This window comes from Tamandua tetradactyla, chromosome 4 (assembly GCF_023851605.1).
Source record: "Tamandua tetradactyla isolate mTamTet1 chromosome 4, mTamTet1.pri, whole genome shotgun sequence".
Classification (NCBI taxonomy): Eukaryota; Metazoa; Chordata; class Mammalia; order Pilosa; family Myrmecophagidae; genus Tamandua; species Tamandua tetradactyla.
Genome location: NC_135330.1, coordinates 27,112,299 through 27,136,343, shown reverse-complemented (window position 1 = coordinate 27,136,343; position 24,045 = coordinate 27,112,299). Strand labels below are relative to the sequence as shown.

Here is a 24,045-nt window from a genome sequence, read left to right as displayed (position 1 = left end):
TTCATTCTTTTGGCGATTGATATCCAATTCTACAATGTACATTTATTGAAAACACTATGCTGCCCCTGTTCAGTGGAATTGGGGACCTTATCAAAGATCAATTGCCTATAGATTTGGTGGTCTATCTCTGCACTTTCAATTCAATTTCATTGGTCAATACTACTTTTGTGCCAGTACCATGCTATTTTGACCACTGTGGCTTTTTAGTAAGCTTTAAAGTCAGGAAGTGATAGTCCTCCCACTTTGTTCTTCTTTTTTAGGATATGTTTAGCTATTTGAAGTCTCTTTCCCTTCCAAATAAATCTGATAGCTAGCTTTTCTAAGAGTGTAAAGAACATTGTTGGAATTTTGATTGGCATTGCATTGAATCTGTAGATCAGTTTGGGTAGAATTGTCATCTTAACAACATTCAACCTTCCTATCCATGAGCAGGGAATATCTTTCCATCTACTTAGGTTATTTTTTATTTCTTTTAGCAGTGTTTTGTAATTTTCTATGTACAAGCCCATGACATCCCTGGTTAGGCTTTCTAGATGCTTGATTATTATTGTTATTATTATTATTATTTTTTAGATTCCTGATTCTTTTGGTTGCATTTTGAACAGAATTTTGTCCTTAATTGTCTTCTAGGATAGATCATTGCTTATGTATAGAAGTGTTACTGATATTTGTACATTAATCTGCCACTTTGATGAATTTGTTTATTAGCTCAAGTAGCTTTGTAATAGATTTCTCAGGGTTTTCTAAGTATAAGATCATGCCCATCTGCAAATAATGAAAGTTTTACTTTTTCCTGTCCTATTAGGATGACTTTTATTTCTTTCTCCTGTCTGATGGCTCCAGCTAAGACCTATAGTACAGTGTTGAATAATAATGGTGACAATGGGCATTTCTGTCTTGTTCCTAATCTTAGGGAGAATACTTTCAGTCTCTCACTGTTAAAATGATGCTGGCTATAGGTTTTTCATATTTGTGCTTTATGACACTGAGAAAGTTTCTTTTGATTCCCACCTTTTGAAGTGTTCTTATTAGGAAAGGATACTGAATTTTGTTGAGTGCTTTTTCAGCATCAATCAAGATGATCATGCGATTTTCCCCCTTCAATTAGTTAATGTGCTATATTATGTTGATTGATTTTATTTTATTGAACTACTCTTGCATTCTTGGTATAAACCCACTTGGTCATGATATGTGATTCTTTTAATGTATTGTTAGATTTGATTGCTTGTATTTTGTTAGGAATATTTGCATCTATGTTTATTAGGGCAATTGATCTGTAGTTTTCCTTTCTTGTAGTGTCCTCATCCAGTTTTGGTATTAGAATGATATTAGCTTCATAAAATGAGCTAGGTAGCATTTCTTTTTCCTCAATTTTTTGGATGAGTTTGAAACAGGATTGGTGTTAATTCATTTTGGAATGTTTGTAATATTCCCCTGTGATGCCATCTGGTCCTTGGCTTTCTTTGTGGGATGATTTTTGATGACCGATTGAATATATTTACTTGTAATAGGTTTGTTGAGATCTTTTATTTCTTCTTGAGTCAGTATAGGTAGTTCATGTGTTTCTAGGAATTTATCCATTTCATCTAAGTTGTCTAGTTGTCTAGAATATTATGGCATATAGTTGTTCATAATATTCCTTTGTGAATTTTAAAATTTCTTCAGGATCCATAGTACTGATTTTCCCTCTCATTTCTGATTTTGTTTATTTGCATCCTCTCTCTTTTTTTCTTTGTTAGCCTAGCTAGGTGTCCATCAATTTTATTGATTTTCTCAAAAAACTGACTTTTGTTTTATTGCTCTCCAATTGTTTGTTTATACTTTGATCTTTATTATTTCTCTTCTTTCATTTGCTTTGGGGTTAGTTTGCTATTCTTTAAATTCTGCAGGTGAGCAGATAATGTTTGATTTAAGATACTGGATGATTTTCAGAAACTGAATGACTTCACTGTTATGATTCTGGTAAAGGTAATCTCAGAGGTTACAGTGTAGAATATAGCAGACATAGAGACAAGCTAGAGATGGAGGAAAGGCTACGCAAAAAGGTTGAATCTAAATGTAAGGGAATGGATGAAGTGATGGTAGTTAATTAGCAGGTTTATAATTAATGTTACCATATTGAAGGTGAATATGATTGAAAGGGGCTGTATAGTTCCATGTATCCCACTGATTAAATCTATAATTATAAATAAGTTCTTGCATGAACTATTTCAATGGTTCAAGAATGGACAAAGAGTCAATAGTCGAGGGATAGAGGGGGAAAAGAAAAATGCATACTATGGTCAGTAGTTAACAGGGATACATCAGCAGTATCACAGTTCTACTAGGGGCAACTAATTGGAGTGGGGAGGGACATGTGAAAAGGAGTAGTTTTAATTTGATAGCTGGTGACATTGTGTTTGCTGGTTCTTTGTCATTATGGACCAATGAAAATTGTCTTAAATTGACAGTATTTCTTTTCTTTTCTTTTTTTTTTTTTAATATGGAATGCTTCATGAATTTGTGTGTCATCCTTGCACAGGGGCCATGCTAATCTTTTCTGTATCATTTCAATTTTAGTATATGTGCTGCCGAAGTGAGCACTTGACAGTGTTTCTGATTGTATAACCAAGTGAGACTATTGTAAGACGGAGTTTGATTATTTTGGACATCATCAATGATGCCCAATAGATGGGGGGAGCCAAAGGGAACAATGACTGAGAAGCAGAATGGGAACTGTGATACATTTATATGATGGAATAAGTGTGACTATAAACAGGAAGGGCATTGAGAGGCACACAATGAACTGAATAAACCTTGGGGAAATGTGTTGTGCAAAATAAGTCACTAAAAAAAGAACAAATATGCTGATCTTTCTTAGAAAATATTTATAAGAAAATGGGAGCCTAGATCGTAGGCCCTTATAGCAGTCACACTTGGTATAAAGTTGTAAATGTATTTCTGTATTCTGCGACACTGAGCTATATGTATATCAGCTGGGATTTCCCTGGAACTTTGAGTAGCTCTATGTCAATTAAGACCTAGAAATGAAGTGCTGCAGCCCTGAAAGTTAGCATAGCCATATACAGTTAAAGTAACTGAAAAAGAGATCAGGCCTCAATTAGAGTTTAAAATGAAGTCAATCTGGCTGGATCTAAGAGAAATTAGGGTGTAGGTTGAAAGATGATAGTGTATATACTCTAGACCTGTACCTACTGTATGAGCCAAAGGCAGAGAGGTTTATTATGTCTAGAACCTAAATTTTCTGTAACAGATAATCTAAATCAATCTCTCTGGATATCTCATTTAAACAACCTAAACTCCTAGCATTCAAAACAGGAACAAAGCCTTGTAATTCTGTATTGCTTAAAAGAATACCAGGATACACTTCAGACTATGGTGGGCTGACAATTAAAAAGTACTGGTAGAGTCCCTTGAGAGTCCAAAGGAAAAAAAAAATGGAACTCTTAAACTTTCCCATCTGGGAAACCCCAGGTGCCATGTTAACCATTGGGGACTCCCAAGGAAATAGACGAAGCCCTGGATTTTGAGGTTTGTGCTTATGAAACTTAGTTCTGTAGGGTAGAAGTTAAGACTACCCATAATAAAGCTTAAGAGTTTTTTCCAGGAAGCCACTTTGTTGCTCAGATGTGGACTCTCTCTCTCTATATAAGCCCAATTCAACAAGGAAAATCATTGCCTTCCCCTTGACAGTGAGACAAACCATTCAGGGGTGAAAATCCCCCTGACAACATGGGGCATGACTCCTGGGGATGAGTCTGGCACTGGCATCGTGGGATCAGCAATGCCTTCCTGACCAAAAGAGGGGAAAGAAGTGTAATAAAATAAGGTATCAGTGACCAAGAGAGATCAAAAGGAGTCAAGAGGCTATTCTGGAGGCTACTTTTATGCAAGCTTAAATTAGATAGTGTTAATTGCCAGTATGCTAATCCCCAGTCAACATCACTCCTATTGATTCTTAAGAACACCTAGGGATCAAACTGAGACTTGATAAGGTTTCCTGCACTGTTTGCCTTTCCTGGAACCGATAATTCCCGGTGGGTTCCTAGGTCAGATAAATCCTGAAACTCAGAGGGACCAGCCTCTCCAAGATTATCAATTAATTACATCCTCCAATCCTTTAGTGTTGACACCCAAGTCAAAACAGGCATTGCCCAAAGATTTCTATAGACTGAGAGAAGGATTAAAGGAGTAGGAGGAGGTATAATAGAGTGAAAAAGATTTAACAAATGAGTAGGCCTGCTGAATCACAATATTGATATTCCTTCTAGCCTCCAATGTTTTGGAGAAGCTAGAAGGAAAAATCTGAGATGGTGGAATGGTAGCCTGTGACAAACTCTGGAATCTGTACTGTAAACTACTTATTGAAGTGTGCTTTGAAAATTATTGCTTTTTTTGTCTTTGCTTTGTAATATGTATTATAATTTACAATAAAAATTAAAAAATAAGTGATTTATTTTAGAATTCAGCACCATAAAAGCAAGTCATTCCAGAGGAAATTTTTGCATCTGCTTTTCTGATAATGAGTTAAGTAATCTACAGTTCTTCATTTTTTTTTTCTAGTTGATGCATTCCAAGTAGATTCCCAGTAATGAGCCTAACTCAAACAGTTCCCTTTCCCCTCTGCCCCCCTTGGTCTTTATTTTTCATATTTAGTCCTATGTTATTGAGAGCCCACATAGTTTAATGAAAAGAGCATGAATCTTAATTGACAATTGAAAGTCAAATTTACTAAGGGCCCAATTTTAGGTAGTTATCTCTGAGCCTAAGTGTCCTTTTCTATAAAATGAGCATAATCATACATAATTTTAAGTGTTGTGAAGAACACGTGTGATAAGTTTAAACTTTTGTTTTGAAATAAGTTCAACCTTATAGAAGAGTTATAAGAAATCATGTATTTATATACTTTAACTCATATATACTTTACTCAGATTAACCTGTTAATTTTGTCACATTTGTTCTCTCTGTGTCAAAGGGGTTGGCAGGAATGGTTTTGCTTGGAGTTTGGCAAACCATGAAAAACAGCTATATCTCGCTGAAGCTTGCATAAGAGTAGCCTCCAGAGGAGCCTCTCAACTCTATTTGAACCCTCTCAGCCACTGATACCCTATTTGTTACAATTCTTTCCCCCCCTTTTGGTCAGGAAGGCATTGTTGAACCCATAGTGCCAGGGCCGGGCTCATTCCTGGGAGCCATATCCCGCATTGCCATGACGACTTTCACCCCAGGTGTCATTACCCTGGGTAGGTAATGATTTCACTGGCAGAGTTGGACTTAGAGAGAGGGAGGCCATATCTGAGCAGCAACAGAGGTCGTCTGGAAGTAACTCTTAGTCATACCTATAGGTAGGCTTAGCTTTTCTGCTATGTAAATAAGCTTCCTAAGAGCAAGCCTCAAGATCAAGGGCTTGGCCTATTGATTTGGAAGTCCTTAATGTTTGAGACAGTATTAGGGGTTTCCCTGGTGGTAAAGTTTAATAGTTCCATATTTTTTTCTCTGGTCTCTCAAGGGACTTTGCTAATACTTTGCAATCATCTGTTCAACATACTCTGGGATGTATCTGGGCATTACATTAAGTTGTATAGAATTACAAGCCCTCATGCCTATTGTGGGAACATTGACATTTTAAAGAATATAGGCTAGCTGTTTTGTACAATGTCCCTGAATTTGGGTTTGACTGTTATTTCCTCATTATTAGATTCAGGTTATGAATTTTTGGCAGGCATCTTACATTAGTGATGCTTTATCCTTTTGAGTGCATCAACAAAATTTAAAGGACCCCACACAAAGTCACCATATTTTACCTAATTATTATATCTTTTATTGTGAACAATTTCTCAGCTTATTTGGGGGGGGAAGTAGAGAATATATATATATATATATATATATATATATTTATTTATTTTTTTTTTGCATTTTGTGATTGGTTTTTCTTCAGCTTAATGCTAAACACTGAAACAGAAGTGAAGATGCCTGAGACTGACCATGCAAAGAAGCAATTAATAATATTGTCTTCTCAGTTCCAGTGAGAATGCTAAGAGAACTATTTGGAGAGTTTTTCACCCCTTGAGTTGGAGGGATGCAGGGACTAGTATCTGACTCACAAAGTCTAAAGGTGAGAGTTTATGGCCTGAGCTCTGCTGACTTAGAGCATAGTAAGAGAAGGTGGCTCTGTTGGAATCCAACACAACTTCTGGTGTCTGGCGTGACAAAGGATGCTTGAATTTCCCTGAGATCATGAGGCTCCATGGGAGAGAACCATACTGAGTTGTTTTGAAAGGGTCTCCACCCAAGACGACTGAGCTCAAGAGAGAGGTAGCTTGTGTTCAAGAGAACTGAGCACAAGAAGCCAGTGGCTGAAAGGGAAGTTGTAAGTGGCCAGCTGGAGGGGGGCATAAAACATACGTCAAAGAAATGGTAGGTGAGACAGCCCCAGTAATGAGGGTAGTCTCTGAAAAAGCCACAAAAACCACTCCAGGAAAGAAAGAACTGACATTTAGAACATTCTTCACAGAGAGGGCATGTATGCCAAAATGTAACTGTGCTGTTAAATAAGACTTTAACTTACTCTCACCTCTTTTCACTCTCCTCATTCCAATCCCTGAAAGGTCCCAAAGTGTCAGCCAGGAAGTGAGAAGAAGAAATAGAAATAAATCTAACCACCACCATCGTATCTTATCACAGGTTTCCAAGCCTGAAACAGGCCAGAGCTCAGAGAAAGGATAAGTTTAAAATCTCTCATTTTTGATGAGAATGGAGTTTTGATTACTATACTGGACTAGACTTTTTAACACTTACTTTAATCACTTTAAGAGATTACTAAATTTCACTGAGTCTAAAATGTTAATTGATCATAAGATGCTTCATTATTTTATATACCATCAAGAAAACAAATTAAAAACTTGCAATTATGATGATAAGATGTTGCGATTCAGATTTCAGAAATGAGATGTTAAAATGGTAATATATGTTCATCTTAGAGTAGCTGAAACATAGTAATTTAATATTATCTGAATATGACTGGAAAAGCTGTGAGATTTGCCTGAGATTTTACCTGGTGGAGAGTAAATGAGTTGATGTGGAGATTTTAAAGAGGGGCAGTGGAGATAAAAAATAGAATTGATTTCTGACTGTATCCTAGGGTCCCACTGGTTAAACAACTTAATTTCTCAGTCTAATTTCAAACAAGCACACACAAGCCAAACCTGCGTTACGCAGATGCTGAAACAGAAAAGATGATTCAGGTGCTAGAGTCTTTTAAGATACTTAAGGTTCCAGGTGCTTAGGGTTTTTCTTCTCTAATTTAGGCAAGTCTAAGCCTGCCTAGAAAGAGCTAAACATACTCCCTGAATGCTAACGTAAGTGCCAGATCTTGGTTGGAATAAAAAGTTAGGAAACACGGAAATATAGAAATACTTGGCTTGCTTTCAAAACTTATGGGGACTAACAGGAAAGAATTTTTAAAAAATTGGGCTTGTTCCAGAAAATTGTAGCTCTCATGCCCTCATGATCACATTTGATAACATGTGCTAAGTATAAGCAAGAAATCTTCTGACCTCCAGGCTTCTCAGATGTCTTGTTAAACTAAGCTGAATCCTCTCAAGTCTGTGGCCAGTGAAAGTGATTTCCTGGAGGATCTTGTCTCATTGGTGCCCTCAGCCTCTGGCTTCCAAGTGCATCAATCTAGATTTGAAACTAGGATAATTTAAAAATACGTCTAATATTTTTTGATACTCCTTCCTTCAAGAGATCATGACTGATTGTCTTCCCCTTGAGTGTGAGATGGAGTAAGTGAATTACTTCTAATGAAAGACTATAGCAGAAGTGATAGTGTGTGGTTACAGAAGGTACACAGCTTTCTCCTTCCCCTCTCTCTCTTGGATGGCCTCATCTGGGGGAAACTAGCTCCCATGTCATGAGACCACTCATACTGCCTTATGGAGAGAGAGGTCCTTGTGGTGAGGAACTGAGGTCTTTCAAAAACTGTGTAAATGAGCCACCTTGGAAGTGGAGGCCAGTTTCTCTGGCAATTTAAAGAACACAAAGGACATTTTAGAAGATTCTGAATTAAGCACTTCTGTCAGCAGTGATTTTATCAAGGCCCAGAGTCATTTTGCCCCAACAACACTTAACATCTAAAGTACTTTTCATTCATGAGCAATCAGATCTTCCTGTCCCTAGATTTGACCCTTTCTATGCCATTCTCTTAAGCCAGGGAGATCTTTCTATATCTTTTATCTGATCTTGCAATTCTACAGTTTAAAAAGGTTAACTGTGCCCCACCTGCTCATATTGCCTTTAGGATAAAAACAGATTCTGTTTGGTTTTTAAGAACTCTTATCACTGCTATGATGCAAGATCATAGTCCCTTCTCTGGCCATGGGATATTTGTTTTGAATCTCAGACAATAAAAATTTTACTTTTCACAAGTTCTGTGGAAGCAGAAGATACCATAACCTTTACTTGAAAACTTCTTATTCTAGAAATTAATACTTATTTCATGTAAATATTTCTCATGTGCTCACAGAACCAGTGGCCCAAGTGACCAAAAGTTCTGGAGAAAAAAGAAATGACTGTTATCACTCCTGTATGGTAGGAACAACTAAAACTCTGTGGGTGGTTGAAGCTGGACAGGAAAATGAAAAGAAATTGGCAGAGCAATATATCTTTCATATGAAAAGGTCACTGCATTAAATTCTTAAAAAAAAAGAAAATAATAATTATGGTATATCCACTATGTAGCTTTTGAAAATAAAAAGGAGGTTCTCGATTCCTGACCTGAAACATTGTCTACCATATTGTGTGAAAACCATGGTAATGGAGTAGTTTGTATAGAATGATCATATTTAGGTAAAAGATTATATACATGCACAAACATAGTGTAGAAGGCTCTGTAACAAATTGTTAATGGTGATCATCTTTGAGGAAGAGGATTATGAGTGGAGATTATGGGGTACTTTCTACATTATTCACTTCTGTATTTTTAAAACTTTAAAACATTCTTTGAAAATTTTTAAAGATAGTTCTATTTTATACAGTTCAAGGAACAAGGAACCTTAACTCAGTATCTATCCATCTGTCTTCACGCAAATTTTCATACGAAACCTCCTAGAATGATGGAGTGTTTGCTGGTTGGGTTTAATCTCATCTTGAAGCCATATTAAAAGGGAATCCTTTAAAACCTCATCAGTGGTCAAAACACTGTGCTTGTTATTAAATTCTTTCCTCATAGTTAATCCTCATTCTATTTCACACCTATTTCTCCTGGATTCAGTTAAAAATGGGAAGAGTTGATAATCTCCTTGGCTTCAAAACAATCAAGTGTTTTTAATTTCCTTCTATCTTTTTTTCCTAAATTCTTGCACTTTATGGTAAGTTGAATTATGTGCATGCCCCTCCCACATGTCCTTAACCTTAGTCCATGTCCATGTGAACCCATTGCAAATAAGAGCTCTTGAAGACATTATTATTTTTTTAAGATGTGGCTCAACTGAAGGGTGGGTCTTATTCTAGAACACTGGAAGCCTTAGGAGAACTCAGAAGCCATAGAAGTGAGGAAGGAGTAGACATCGCCTTGTGATGGGAAGTGAGGAGGCAAGCCAAGGAACTCCAGGGACTGAGGCAAGCCAGCACCAGAACGCTACCAGCAGTTTACTGGAATAGTTACTATGGATAACTGCTCTTGACTTTGCTCTTATTGTGTGCCAAGCACTATGCTTAATGATTTCATTCATTTAAAAATGGAACCCTTACAATAATACAAAGAATTAATTACATTTTTACCCCATCTTTTAGATAAGTGCTATATTTGAAAATCTTTACTACTCTCATTCCTCCTTTCTCCTTTTTAACTTCAGCCTCTTTAAGAATAACAGTTGGTCAAATCTTAATTAATCCAACTGCCTAATTTTCTTCTGAGATATATTTGCTAAAATTCTGTATAAAGATAATAGTCTCTCTATGTGGGTAGTTCATATGCTGGTTATAATCAAATCATGGTTTGCTGAGCTAAAATGTACTTTAGAATTCAACTAATCTCATGGTATCATTTTATATATAAAGAGACTTAGCCATCAAGACATTAAATGAATCTTTTTAAATGATTGTGAATTTTTACAGTGAGCATTTGGAGGGAGCAAAATTATAATAACAAGAATGGCTATATTTTGTTAAGCACTCAAATCATGTTTTTTACAAACAGTTCATTTATGCTTCAAGAGAACGATAATGAAGTAGATATTATAATCCTTACTTTACAGGTAAGAACCTGAGCTCAGGAGTCTAAGTAACTTGCTCAAGGTCACACTGACAGTAAATGGTGAACCTGGGATTTAAAATCAGATATGTTCTCTCCAATATACCATGCTGCTATTCTCAATAGGATCAATTCATAGAAAAAATACTTTAGAGAATGATTGTATAAATTATAGCAGTTTGGATTGAAGGTTTACTCATCCCAGGACACTGAAAGTTGTGAATTTTGTTTATTTGGGGAAGGGGTGAATATTTCTGTTCTTCTAAAAGTAAAAGGTAGAAAGAAATTCCAGTTATATTTCCATTAATGGAGGTAGCATTGCACATCCTAAAATCATCACAATCCAGTTCCATTTGGACAGTTGTGGCAGCTGACTCACAACAAATACAGAGAGGGAGATTGACAGAGACTCTTGGGGAAATCCCTACCCTAAGAAAATCCCTCCAAACAACAAAGTGCCCCAGCAATCTTTGAAATTCTCTAAAGGCTGATAGGTGCAATTGTAACACCAGTGATAGGTACTATCTCATATTTCTTCTTTGAGTTACTGCATTTTCTGCCTCTGATATTTTCCTCTCCTCCTCTTCCTCAAAGGGAGTTCATGCTGGAGATACCCCACCCCCCTCTATGGGTAGGCTAAAGATAAAGGACTCCAGGGCCTCTGTGGCTTTCCCCAGGGACTTTAAAGACCAACTTCAGTTTTTATTTTATCTATTTATCTATCTGTCTGTCTATCTATCTATCTATCTATCTATCTATCTATCTATCTATCTATCTATCTATCTACCTCTATCATCTATCTATCTATCTATTCATATCTATCTGTCATTGTCTATCTATATCTATTTTGGGAGATTTGTGGGGGTTATAATGGGCAGTCATCGAACAACTGATATTGCCTAGGAATTTACTGAGCTCATAAGATAAATTAGGAACATATTTTCCAGAGACTGGCAAAAAAAAAAAAAAAAAAAAAGCCTAAAAGTAATTTTCAGGCCATGTGACCCTTTGAGGATGGGTTTAAATATCACTTAAACACTATTTGAGGAGTCCCCCAGCCACCTGCCCTGACACTGCAAGGGCACAGTTTATAGCTAATGAAAGTCTTCCAATATCTCCTATCCCTACCTGTCTCCTCACTTTAACTCCCCACTGACCCCCACCCCCAACTTTGGCGGCATGCAAGGATCCTAATTTATTTAGTCACCACAGTCTGCAAAACAAATGAACTTCACACTCATGACTATAAATTTAGATTATTTCTGCAAAATCGCTGTTCCATGTCATCCATAAAGAATTCCAGACTCACAAATCAGTCAATTTATGAATTACTAGTTGCATGTCTTTTGAAAAACACAGTGTAATTTAGAGGTTAGCTGTTCTAAACCAGTAAAAAATATATTTTAAGACAATATGTGGAAAAAATTCTCAGTTCCCTGAAATCATGTAAATGCTTTAATTTTGTTCAGCTAAGCCTATGACATTTTCTTCTCACACCTGCATTTTGTTTTCTCAAATGGATTACCATAATCTTCTTGGCCATCAAAAGTGAAAGAGACAAGAACAAAGATATCTATATTTTAAAACTCAGGAATATTAGGGGATATATTCTTGACTGTAATTGGGATTTTTTTTCTAGCTTTAACAGTATACCTTTTGTGTGGGGCACACTTTTGCTGGGTCTTCAAGGTTGCATCGTTCTCATCTGAAGTCTTGACTAGTATTGACTTGCATTGCATCTGCTTCCAAATACACTTAGATTGTTGGCAGCATTCACTTCTTTGCATTTATTAAACTGAGGGCCCTTATTTCTTGCAGGCTGTTGAGCAGAAGTCACCCTCAGTTTCTAGCCAACTTGTGGAGTTCCTTGCTATTTGGCTCTTTCCATGGGCTGTATCTCAAAACATAGAGGATTGTCTTTTCAAAGCCAGTAAAGGGGAAAAAGAGAAAGTTTGCTTGTAACTGGAATTTATATTCTTTCCCCCTTGATCCCTAAGAACCTCCAGACAGCATAAGGAGCCTGTAGTATTTGAGGGTAGCTGAGAGGAAGTGCTAACATCGAAGAATCGGTAGGACTTAGCGTGGAGAGAGGATGAGTAATAAAGGTGGAATTTTCCTCCAGACAAGACACTGAATCAACTAAGTTATGCAAAGTAAGTCTTCATATAATCTTAGAACATGAGTTTATTTTACACCTGGTGAAGAGACTACAGCAATCCTTACTTAAGATATTATAGGGAGGGAAGGAAAACCACCAAATTTGTTTAGTTCTGGGGGTTCTTGGCTATGATATAGGATCATGTCCTTAACAGTGCATTGACTCAACTTGTTCATCTGAAAGAAAGTGTGTGTTCATTTCTTAGTCTCTCTTTATCTTTCTGTCTCTCTCTCTTTTTTTTTTTTTTGTGGTCACGGTGGCTTTGTGCTCATTTTTAATCCTTCCTGTGACAGCCCTCTCTTAGTCCCTGTCCTGAAAGTGAGTGATCATCTTTCAGGTCAGGGTGAAGTTAGTATGGACTTCCCCAGACCCTACAAACAGCATCAGAAATGTTTCCTTTGAACTTTAAACCTCCAAACCTGATGGTACAGCCTTGGTTTTGTTTGGGAAAAACTAGATAAAGATATGATGTTTTCAGTTCTGAGGAGGTACAATCAGCTGTTTTCTAACCACAGACATTTCCTAGCCAATTGTCCACATGGGATTGGTTTTCCCTTCTATCCCAGATGTTCTTCTGTTTGCACGTCCTGCTTTTCTCCCTCTGCTTTTCCTTACAGTGATCCCTTCTATCCATCCCTCCGTTAATCTGGCCATCCTTTTCTGTTCCTCCCTTCTGAACGAGAAACTCGTTTTACGTATTTCATATTTCCTTCTTCAGCCTCCTTATTTGGGTCAGATGTGGATGAACTCTGACTTCCACTTCAATGCCTTTCTCCTTTGACCCACACTTTTTCTGTCTTGGCTTCTATCTCCAGGAGGTGGTGGCTGACCAGGATGATTTCAACTAGGTAGCAGGGACTCCAGGGCAGGCTGGCTCCGGCCTCTGTCTGCTTTCTGTGATTTCAAGATTTATGTGTTCTGTCAAACTGGCACTCAGCACTGGCCTTGCTGACGACACATTTGTTTTATCCATGAGGTACCCTAGAAGGGAATCATGCCAATGCTTGCGAAATCTGACAGATCTCAACAGATCTGGGCCCCATACCATTCTCTTTCATCTTTGTAGCCAGATAACTCCTCCTATTAGGTTTCTTAAAGGGAAAAAGGTAGTGCATACAACTAGATGATTTAAGAAGCTAATGGAAGCACTTTTGTCATGGAAGTATGCTGTGAACACCCATTGGTAGTCTGGGTACCTTTTCTATGCTCTCCCATAGCCTCTTATGTTTTCCACCCTATTTATCCAATTTCCATGTTCTTAATTTCTGATTTATATTTATTATTTCACTCTTCCATTTATTTTAGGTTTACTTTGCTCTTTTTATCTTTTTAAGGTTGAAGCTTTAATAATTGATTTTAAAATCCTTTAAGTAGTGCCTTAATTGAATCATGTATGTTTTAGTATGCTATATTTTCATTTTAATTCAAAATAAAATATTTCTTAAGCTCCTTTGTGATATCTTTTTTGACTCCTGGTTAATTTAGAAGTGCAACTTCTAATTTCCAAATATTTGTGATTTTACAGTTTTTAAAAGTTACTGATTTCTAATTTTTGTTATTTATGTCTGACATCTAATATCCAGTGTGGTTAAAGAACATACTCTGTGATTTTAATCCTTCTAAATTTAACAACATTAGTTTTATGGATGAGCATATAGTCTATTTTGGTCTGTGTTACATGTATACCTGAGAAGAACATGTGTTGTGCTGTTGTTTGTTGTAGTATTTTATAACTTCCAGTTAAATCAAGTTAGTTCATAGTATTGTTAAAGTCTTCTATATCTTTATTGATTTTCTGTCTTCTTGTCCTATCATTTACTAAGAGAGTAGTATTGAAATTTCTAATTATATATGTGGACTTTTATATTTCTTCTTGTATTTTTATGTTTTATCATTAGATACATATAAACTTAGGATTGTTATATTTTCTTGAAGAATTGACCACTCTTATCATTATAAAATGTCACTCTTTCTACCTGGTAGCATTCTTAATTTTATATGATAATTTACTCATTTTAGCTTTCATACTTTTAGAATTTTCATGATATCCTTTCCTAACCTTTTGCTTTAAACCTATCTGTATATTTATATTTAAACAGTGCTTATCATATATCATATAGGTATTTCTTGCTTTTTATCTAGTCTTAAAATCTCTGTCATTTAACTGGAGTGTTTAGAACATTTCCATTTATTGTAATTAGCAATGTGATTAGGTATAAATCTTTCATCCTAATATTTGTTTTCTAATGATCCCATTTGTTGTTTCTTTTCCCTATTTTCCTACCATAGATTAATAGAGAATTCTTTAGTAATTGTTTTTTTTCTAATGTCTTTAATTTTTAATTTTTGGTGCACGGGCCAGGAATTGAACCTGAGTCTCCTGTGTGGCAGGCAAGCATTCTACCACTGAACCACTTGTACACCCTAGTAATAATTTTTATATCCACTATTGGCCTCTTAATTTTATCTCTTTTAAACAGTTGCTCTTGGGTTTTGATATGCATCTTTGGCCATGATGATATAGCATCAAATAATGTTCTATTTCTTTATATATAATGTAAAAATCTTCCAACAGTATACTTTCATTTACCCTTTTGTATTTTGTAGTATTGTTGTCATACATTTGACTTGTATATATGTTATGAGAGCCACTATATTTTCATTTTGTTTTTGACTAGCAATTATCTTTAAAAGAAATTTAAAAACAAGAAAATTTCATATTTACCACATATTTATCATTTTCAAGTTTCTTCATTTCTTTGTGAATATACATTTCTTTCTATTTGGTATCACTTTCTTTCTTTCAGTCTGACGAACTTCCTACATTTCTTCTGGTCTGCTACTGACAAGTTGCCCCAGTTTTCGTATGTCTGAAAAAAATCTCTACTTCACTCCTTTTGTAAAGGATTTTTTTATGGCTATAGAATTCATGCTGATAGATTAGTCCATTTCACATTGTTTCTGACAAGTAACATGTGATCATTCTTTTATTTGTATTGTCATATGTCATGTAATGTGATGTCACAAGTCTTTATTTTCTGGATGATTTTAAGATTTCCTCTTCATCAGTGTCTTTTAGCAATTTGATTATGATGTGACCTGCCAGATCTTTTTTTCTGTGCTTTATCCTGTGTGTAGTTCATTGAGGTTCTTGGATTTGTGGACTTACAGATTTTATTAAATCTGGAAAATATTGGGCCATGCTTCCTCAAATTTCTATTTCTTTCCCTTTTCCTTCTTGGACTCAAATTATACTTCTGTTAGACTGTTTGATATTGTCCTACAGGTCACTGAGGCTTTGCTAGTCTTTTCCATCTTTTACTCTGTGGTTCAGTTTGGATGATTTTTATTGCATAGCTTTAAGCTCACTGGTACATTCTTCTGCACTGTCTGATTTACTGTTAGTTTCATCCAGTGAAATTTTAAATTCAGATATTGTATTTTACATTTCTTGAAGTTCTATTTGGTTCTTTTTTACGTATTTCATTTATCCATTCATTATGCTCATGTTTTTCTTAAAAGTTGAGCATATCTTTAATAGTTGCTTTGAAATACTTGTTCACTAATTTTATAATTTCTCTCATTTCTTTGCTGTTTTATTGACTCATTTTTCTCCTGGCTATGGATCACATTTTTCTGCTTATTTGCCTATCTAGTAATTTTCAAAAGCATTTTTTTAGATGCTAGACATTTGTGATTATGTTATTGAATACCTGAATTTGTCTTTTGTTAAAAGTGTTGGAAGTAATTCTAACATGCAGTTAAGTTTCATGGATGAGCTTCATCCTTTCGAAGCTGTCTGAATAGCTGCCTTTTCATATCTTAATAGTGTCTTTTGATGAACAGAGCTTCTTGATTTTAAGGAAGTCCAAATTATTAATCTTTTCTTGTGGTTAATGCTTTTTGTGTCCTGATTAAGAGATCTTTGTCTTCCCCCATGATAAGGAAGACATTTGCTTCTTTGTTTTCCTTTAGAAGTCTTTACTGATTTATCTTTCATATTTAGGTCTGTGCTCCATTTGAAATTGATTTTTGCATATAAGATTGGGGGTAACTGTTCACTAATAAAAAAATGGATATCCAACTGTCCCAGCACTATTCATGGGAACAACTATCCTTTTCATGCTGATGGAAACAACTATCCTTTCCCTACTGATTAGACACAAATCAAATGACTGTGTATGTGTATGTTTCTGACTCTGTTCCGTGCCTTTGTTCTACTGATCTACGCGTGTGCCAATATAACTAAGTCTTAATTCTTTAGCTTCCTAATAAGTCTTGAAGTCAGAAAGTGTAAGCCCTCCAGCTTTATCCTTCCACAAGATTGTATTGTTTAATTGAAATGTTTTGCATTTTCATGTAAATTTTAGAATAAGCTCATCAAATCCCAAACAAATTTAGAATTTGCCCTGCTGCAAATTTAGATTGGGATTGAATCTATAGAACAATTTGAGGTAGAATAACATTTTAACAATTTTGAGTTTTCTAATCCATGAACATAATATATACTTCCATGTCCTTAATTTTTATAAGGAATGTTTTGTTGTTTTCTGAGGATATCTCATTAGTTTTGAACAAGTTAAAAATTAAAAAAAATTATGTATCTATCAGGTCAATTGAATCTTTTAAACTTTCCATGTTCTTATGATTTAGGACAGGCATCAGCAAACTTGTCTGTAAAGTTCCAGAGAGTAAGTATTTCCAGCACTATGGGCTATATTTTTTCTGCTGCCACCACTCAATTCTGCCACTGCAGGGTGAAAAAGGCCATAGATGATATGCAAACAATTTTATATGTCTGTGTTAATCTCTTATATTTAGACATTTTCTACCACCTTACTTTTGCTTTGTATTTATCCTACTTTTACATGTTTTTTCCCTGTCATTTTATTAATTAAGTTGTCTGTTTTTTTCTTCCCTTTTTATCCTGTATTTATATAATTTTTAGTGACTTCCTTGAAATTTTTCAATCATATTTATCAAAGTTAACATCTATTCAACAATAAAAGAATATGGAATACTTCAGTTCTAATCACCTTCCTGTTGATTTATATACTCATAGTATGTTTGCTTTGGCCCTTCTTTTTATAAACCAACAAATATATTTTATGATGACTTTTTCTATTAATAGAATGTTAGTTTAGACTTGTTAACTTATTTACTTACTAACATTTACTACTTTCCTTGCTCATCATTTCTTCCTGCAGCTCAGACTTCTTTCTGGGAACATTTTTCTTATTGCTTGAAATATGTTTATTACAAATGTGATATATTTGCTGTAATTAATGAAAGCACATTTTTATAATTACACTATTAACTATAGTACATAGTTTAACTTAGGGAACACAGTTTGTGTTGTGCAGTTCCATGAATTTTTAAAAAATTTTATTCTAATAATATACATATACAACTGATAATTTCCCCTTTTAACCACATTCAAATATATAATTCAGTGCTTTAATTATGTTCACAATGTTGTGTTACCATCAGCACCATTCATTACCAAAACTTTTCCCTTGCCCTAAAGGGAAACTTTGTACATTTTAATCCTTAACTCCTTATTCCTTTGTCAAATCCCATCCTTGGTAATATATTCTAAATTTGATACTATGTTTGCTTATACTTATTATTTCATATCAGTGAGATCATAGATATTTGTCCCTTTGTGTTTGGCTTCATTTAAATGATGTCTTCAAGATTCATCCAAGTTGTCACATGTATCAGAATTTCATTCTTTTTGTGGCTGAATAATATTCCATTGCATGTATTTACCACATGTGGTTTATCCATTCATTGGTTAACAGATACTTGGGTAGCTTCTATCTTTTGGCAATTGTGAATAATACTGCTGTGATCATCTGCATGCAAATATCTGTTCAAGTCCCTGTTTTCAATTCTTTGGGATATATACTTATGAATGGGCTTGCTGGATCATATGGTAATTCTTTACTTAACTTTCAGAGGAACTGCCAAACTCTCTTTAGTAGCAATTGGATCATTTTACATTCCTACCAGCAATGAAAGAGTGTTCCTATTTCTCTATATCCTCTCCAACACTTGTAACTTTCTGTTTAACAGTAGGCATTCTGTGTGAAATGGTGTCTCATTGTGGTTTTGACTTGCATTTCTGTAATGACTAATGATATCGAGAATCTTTCCATGTGCTTTTTGGTCATTTGTATATCTTTTTTAGAGAAATGTTTGTTCAAGTCCTTTGCCCACTTTAAAAATTGAGTTGTTTGGTTTTTTTTGTTGTTGTTGAGTTGTAGGATTTCTTTGTATGTTCTAGGCATTAAACCCTTGTTGGATATGAGGTTTCCAAATATTTTTTTCCATTGCATAGGTTTTTTTCCCACCTCTTTATTTATTTTATTTATTTACAAAAGTATGTTTACTGACATTTCCACTTTACCTTCTTTAAAATGTGGTTTTTTTTTCACCAAAAAACAGTTATTCTTTATATTTTCTGCTTTAAGTTGAAGTTTCACTCTTCGCATATGGCTTTCCTCCACCAGGAATGGATGCTTGTGGATGCTGTGGGGTGGGCACCCTCCTTCTTGGTCTCCTTGCACCTCCAATGGTTCCAGCTCTGGGGGAGGATTCTGGCTTTCCCTGGAAAGGTCAGGCAGCAGAGACCATGTATGCTCATGGTTGGGTCTCTCTCTGGGCTCTTCCCCCTTGTCCATTGCTTGAACTATCTTCATCACTGTCTCTTTACAGAAAGTTTTCACCTTGCCATGCAGGTCAAGAAAGAACATGTTGTTAGACATGTTTAATATTTGGATTTGGTGTACTTGTATTTTGTTGAGGATTTCTGCATTCTGTATTCATGAGAGATATTGGTCTGTAATTTTCTTTTTTTTGTGGTATCTTTATCTGGCGTTGGTGTAACAGTGATGTTTTGGCCTCATAAAATGAATTAAGCAGTATTCCCTTCTTCCAGTTTTTTTGAAAGAGTTTGACCAAGATTGGTGTCAATTCTTTGTGGAATGTTTTGTAAAACTTTTCTGTGAAACCTTTTGTTTCTGGACTTTTTGTTTCATAGATTCTGTCTATGACTTTTTTATTCATACTTCATTGATCTTTACTCCAATCGTTGTTATTTTGTTCTTTCTGCTTGCTTTGAGTTTGGTTTGCTCTTCTTTTTCTAGTTCTTCCAGTATTCAGGTTAGGCTTCTGTGCTGAAGACTTTCTTCTTTTCTAATGTAAGAATTTAGAGCTATAAATGTCCCTCTCAGCATAGCCTTTGGTACATCTCATAAGTTTTGGTATGTTGTATTTTCATTTTTATTTGCCTGAAGATATTCCCTAATTTCCCTTGCAATTTCCACTTTAGCTCATTAGTTGTTTAAGAATCTATTGTTTGATGTCCACATATTTGTGAATTTTCCGTTTCATTTCTCTTCTGTTATTGATTTCTAGCTTCATTCCATTGTTGTTGGAGAATATAAATTGTGTATTTCAGTATTTTTTATTTTATTGAGATGTGTTTTGTGACCTCATGTAAGACTATCATGGAGGATGATTTCATTTGCACTAAAGAAAATGTTTTCTATTGTTAATGGGTGAAGTGTTCATATGTCTGTTAAGTCTAGTTGGTTTAGAGTATTGTCCAAGTCTTGTATTTTTATATCGATCTGCTGTCTAGATACTCTATCCACTATTGAAATGGTATTTGAAGTTTCCTATTATTAACAAAACTGTATATTTCTCCCTTCAAATCTGTCAGTATTTGCTTCATATATTTTAGGGCTCCGTTTTTAGGTATATATATATTTACATATATATATTTAGGTATATATATATTTACATATATATATATATATATTTACATATATATATTACAGAATATATTTATATGTTTTTAGGCTCCGTTTTTAGTCCTAGTGGACTGAAGTAGCTAATCAAAAGCAGTGATCAGCAATTGGCCTGTGACCTCCCTCCCTGATCTTGAGGAAGTGGACTTTTATGTCCTTCTCTGGCACCAGCAAACTACACCAGGGGCTGGATCCCATTGCTGCCTGCCACAGGAGTGAAGGATGTATACAGTGAACACCACTGAACTACCACGTGGAGAAAGCAACTGGTATTTACCATAATTTATCAACCTCTTCCTTATCCCTGCTTGCTGTGCATTGTTCTGCTGGATTTCAGAGTTTTGAAATAGCTGATTCAGACAGTCACTGCCTGTTTAATAATTTCTCTGGTGGAGGGACTGATTCCTGGCACTTACTTCTCTGTTTCCTCCTCACAATTCCCCTTCTGACCCTTCAGTTTAATCTTATTGTCATTCCTTCGTAGGTGATCTACCTTTTGTTCTCTAATTAAAAAATTCTTCTTCATCAATTACATTCTAAATTTCTAAAAGTATATTTGGTTCACTTTCACATGTGTCATTGTTGATAGGGCTTTTTTTAATCACTGTGACTCCATTCATTTCTAGAAGCATTTCATACAGAGTTATTCTATTTTATTGATACTATATTAGTATCAGCTAATTCCAGAAGTACAAGTAATTGGTTCCCTAAGTTTTATTTCCTTTTTTTTCTCAGTCATAGTGCTTTCTTCCTGTGTTTCTGGTAATTTTAGGACTGGGAGTTTCTAATAGGTTGAAATCAATCTGACAAATTTACGCCAGAATAAAATTTGATTCCTCCAGAGCAGATTTCTAGTGGTTTCTGATAACAACCAGAAGGTACTATCAAACTGGGATCAGTTTTACCTCTTTCTAAGTGATTTCCTGTGGGAGTTTTAAAATTTGGGTTGTCTACCTTGATGCTTAGTTTCTAAGTTAACTGCAGCACCGATAAAAACAGCCTGCAGACATTCTTAGCAGATTATTACTTATTGATTCCCACTCTGGTTTCAGCTTCCTTTTTTTTTCTTAAGGTGGGCAGAGGTTGTTGACAGGAGCCTACAGAAGTATTTGAGGAATACATTAAAAGGTCTAGTTTATCAGGATCTAGTTATTTTATAGCATGAGAAGCCTTCAAAGTATGTAATCTACCATATAGTCAGAAGTGGAGGTCTTCAGAAACACTATTCAGTTGAACTCAGCACCTGTCACAACTATTTGTTGTATGAATAACTTATCTGTGACATAGGTAGAGAAGGTAGTCATCAGTATAGTATGTCTTGATTGATGTGGGATGGATTTGCTGCTGCACGATGTTTCTGCATTTGCTGGTAGTTCATGCCTACAATTATTTTTCAAAATGAACTTCTTTTCTTTTAAGTTGAAGCCTTTGTTATTTAATAAATAGCAAATGTCCACTGGGTTGATCTCTACAGGTGATATATTAAAATTGCTACCAGTCACTTATATCTTAGTAGTTTCATTATATTCATAAAATAAAAAAATTACATGTTCAAGCTAAGAGAACTCTTAGATTCTACAGAGCTTAATAAATTTTTTTTTTTTACCATCACCTTTGATCTTTCCATCCTTCTCATTAGGGGTGTTTGGGTATGGTCATTCTAACTTTTTTATGTTGGAAGGGTCTGTCACTAATACAGGGTAGGGAGATGGAACTATCTGATGTTCTGGAGAGCTGGGCCTTTTAGGTTTCAGGACTTATCTGGTTCAGGAGCCCATCTGGAGGTTATAGGCCTCCATAAAGTTACTCTAGTGCATGGAACCATTGTGGAATCTTATATATTGCCCTAGGTGTTCTTCAGGATTTGCTGGAATGTTCCTGATTGGGGGTTGGTAGGTTATGATATGTAGCAAGGTCTAACTGAAGCTCGCATAAGAGCAAACTCCAGAATAGCCTCTTAACTCTATTCAAACTCTCTCTGCCACAGATACTTTATTAGTCATACTTCTTAATAATTTTATTATACATATTCCTATACATATTATTCATATCTCAGAAGGTTAAGTGTCTGACCTCAAATCCTGGAGCCAACTTTAAAACCACTAAGGGAAAGCAGATTTGTGATAAGAAAAATAGGGTGGGAAGTGAGGATAGAAGGACTTAGACAGACCTGGCTCTGTCTCTTAGTGATGTGTGACTTTGGGAAAATTCTCATTCTCTCTGTGCCTTAGTCTACTTTTCTCTGAAATAGAGATGATTATTGTACCACCCTCATTGTGTTGCTGTGAATAATGAATGAGACAATATATGTAAAGTTTTTATCAGCAGCTCTTTGCATAATGAGATCAATAAATATCAGCTATCACCATCATGATTGTCCCTTTCCCTCTAGCTGCATCCCCAGTCCAGCATAGAGGATGACCATTGATGCACACATTGATCACCCTGAGTCACCAGAAAATGTTTAAGTAGTGACTTAAGAAAATAGAGTCTTCCTAGCTTTATTATGTACAATGATTTAGATAATAATAATATTGATGATAATAATAATAAAAATAGATGTTTGCAGTTTAAAGGGGGTGGGCCATAGCTACCGAAAGAAATGTACTCATCCATTAGTGTTCAATTTCTGATGTTGACATATAAATGAGATACAGTGTGCACATAACACTTTGCCAGATTCCCATGTTTTCATTCTCATTTTGAAGATGAGGATATTGAGGCATAGATGTATGCTTTTCAATTGAAATAGTAAAATCCACATATAACGAATAGGAGTCATTTCTAAATTTATTTCAAGAAACTATTAATTATGTAAAAAGCTTCTGTTTCATGAGTTTTGAAACTCCCAAAGACCAATTAAAGATCTGTGATTATAAGCTCAGTGAGGCTCAATGGGAATGTGATTTAACATAGTAAGTGGAAGCATAACCAGTTGCATTATATTCTCTTTAGAGGAAGATGGTAGAAGCAGACAGGCAGGTCGTGGTGAGTCTGAAATACGAGGGCCCTAAGAAACAAAATTCAACAGAGTTAATCCAGCTCTATCCAAGGGATCAAAATTAACTTCTTGTTGGGTAGTGTTTGCTTATCAGGACTTACCATGATGATTTGGGTGAGAAGTGGCCCTTAAGACTAGTTAATTTCTTTTTCTCTGATTTCATGCTATCCATTGATCCATACATCCATCTAACCATCCATTTATTTAACAAACATTTCATAGGTCCCTGCTATCTCCTAGGTACTAGTTAGATTTATATACATGGGAATTAAGAACAATCTTTAACCTCAAGGAGTTAACAGCCTAAAGGGAAAGAAAGGCAAGTCAACAGCTACCATGAAGATAAATCCACCATAGGTAGAGTAATTCCTACAATGGTACACAGAGGTATAGCATTCAGCTCTACTTGATGGACAGTGGGAAGAGTAGGGATAGGAGAGAGTGGTAGTTAGGTTATGGTGCAGGATGTTATAGAAAGCTTACTTGGGGAGAAGATGAATGGTTTAAATTTGAGGGATGAGTGGAAGTTTAGTATGCAGAAAAGGGGAGAAAGAGCATCCTAGGCAGAAGGATCCATGTGTGAAAAAGGCAAAAGACTAAAAGAAGAGGGTTTTTTCTGGGAACAGTAAGATGTTTAAAAATAGATGAGGTTAGTGCGTTTGGCATGGACAGTTTATGAAAGGCCTTATAGATAATGGAAAGTATTTTTTGATTCATCCTAAAATAATAAAGAATAATTAGAAACTTTTGAGTGAGGTGATTATGGATTCATGCTTTATAAAGGATACTCTATTGAAATGGCACTGAACAGAAT

General features: G+C 35.3%; 1 non-coding gene across 1 annotated transcript; it reads right to left on the bottom strand.

Moving 5' to 3' along the window:
- Nucleotides 1-2,476: 2,476 nt before the first annotated feature.
- Nucleotides 2,477-2,583, bottom strand: LOC143681804 (U6 spliceosomal RNA). The gene has a single exon (XR_013174862.1). It is a non-coding gene; the product is annotated as a U6 spliceosomal RNA (small nuclear RNA).
- Nucleotides 2,584-24,045: the final 21,462 nt, after the last annotated feature.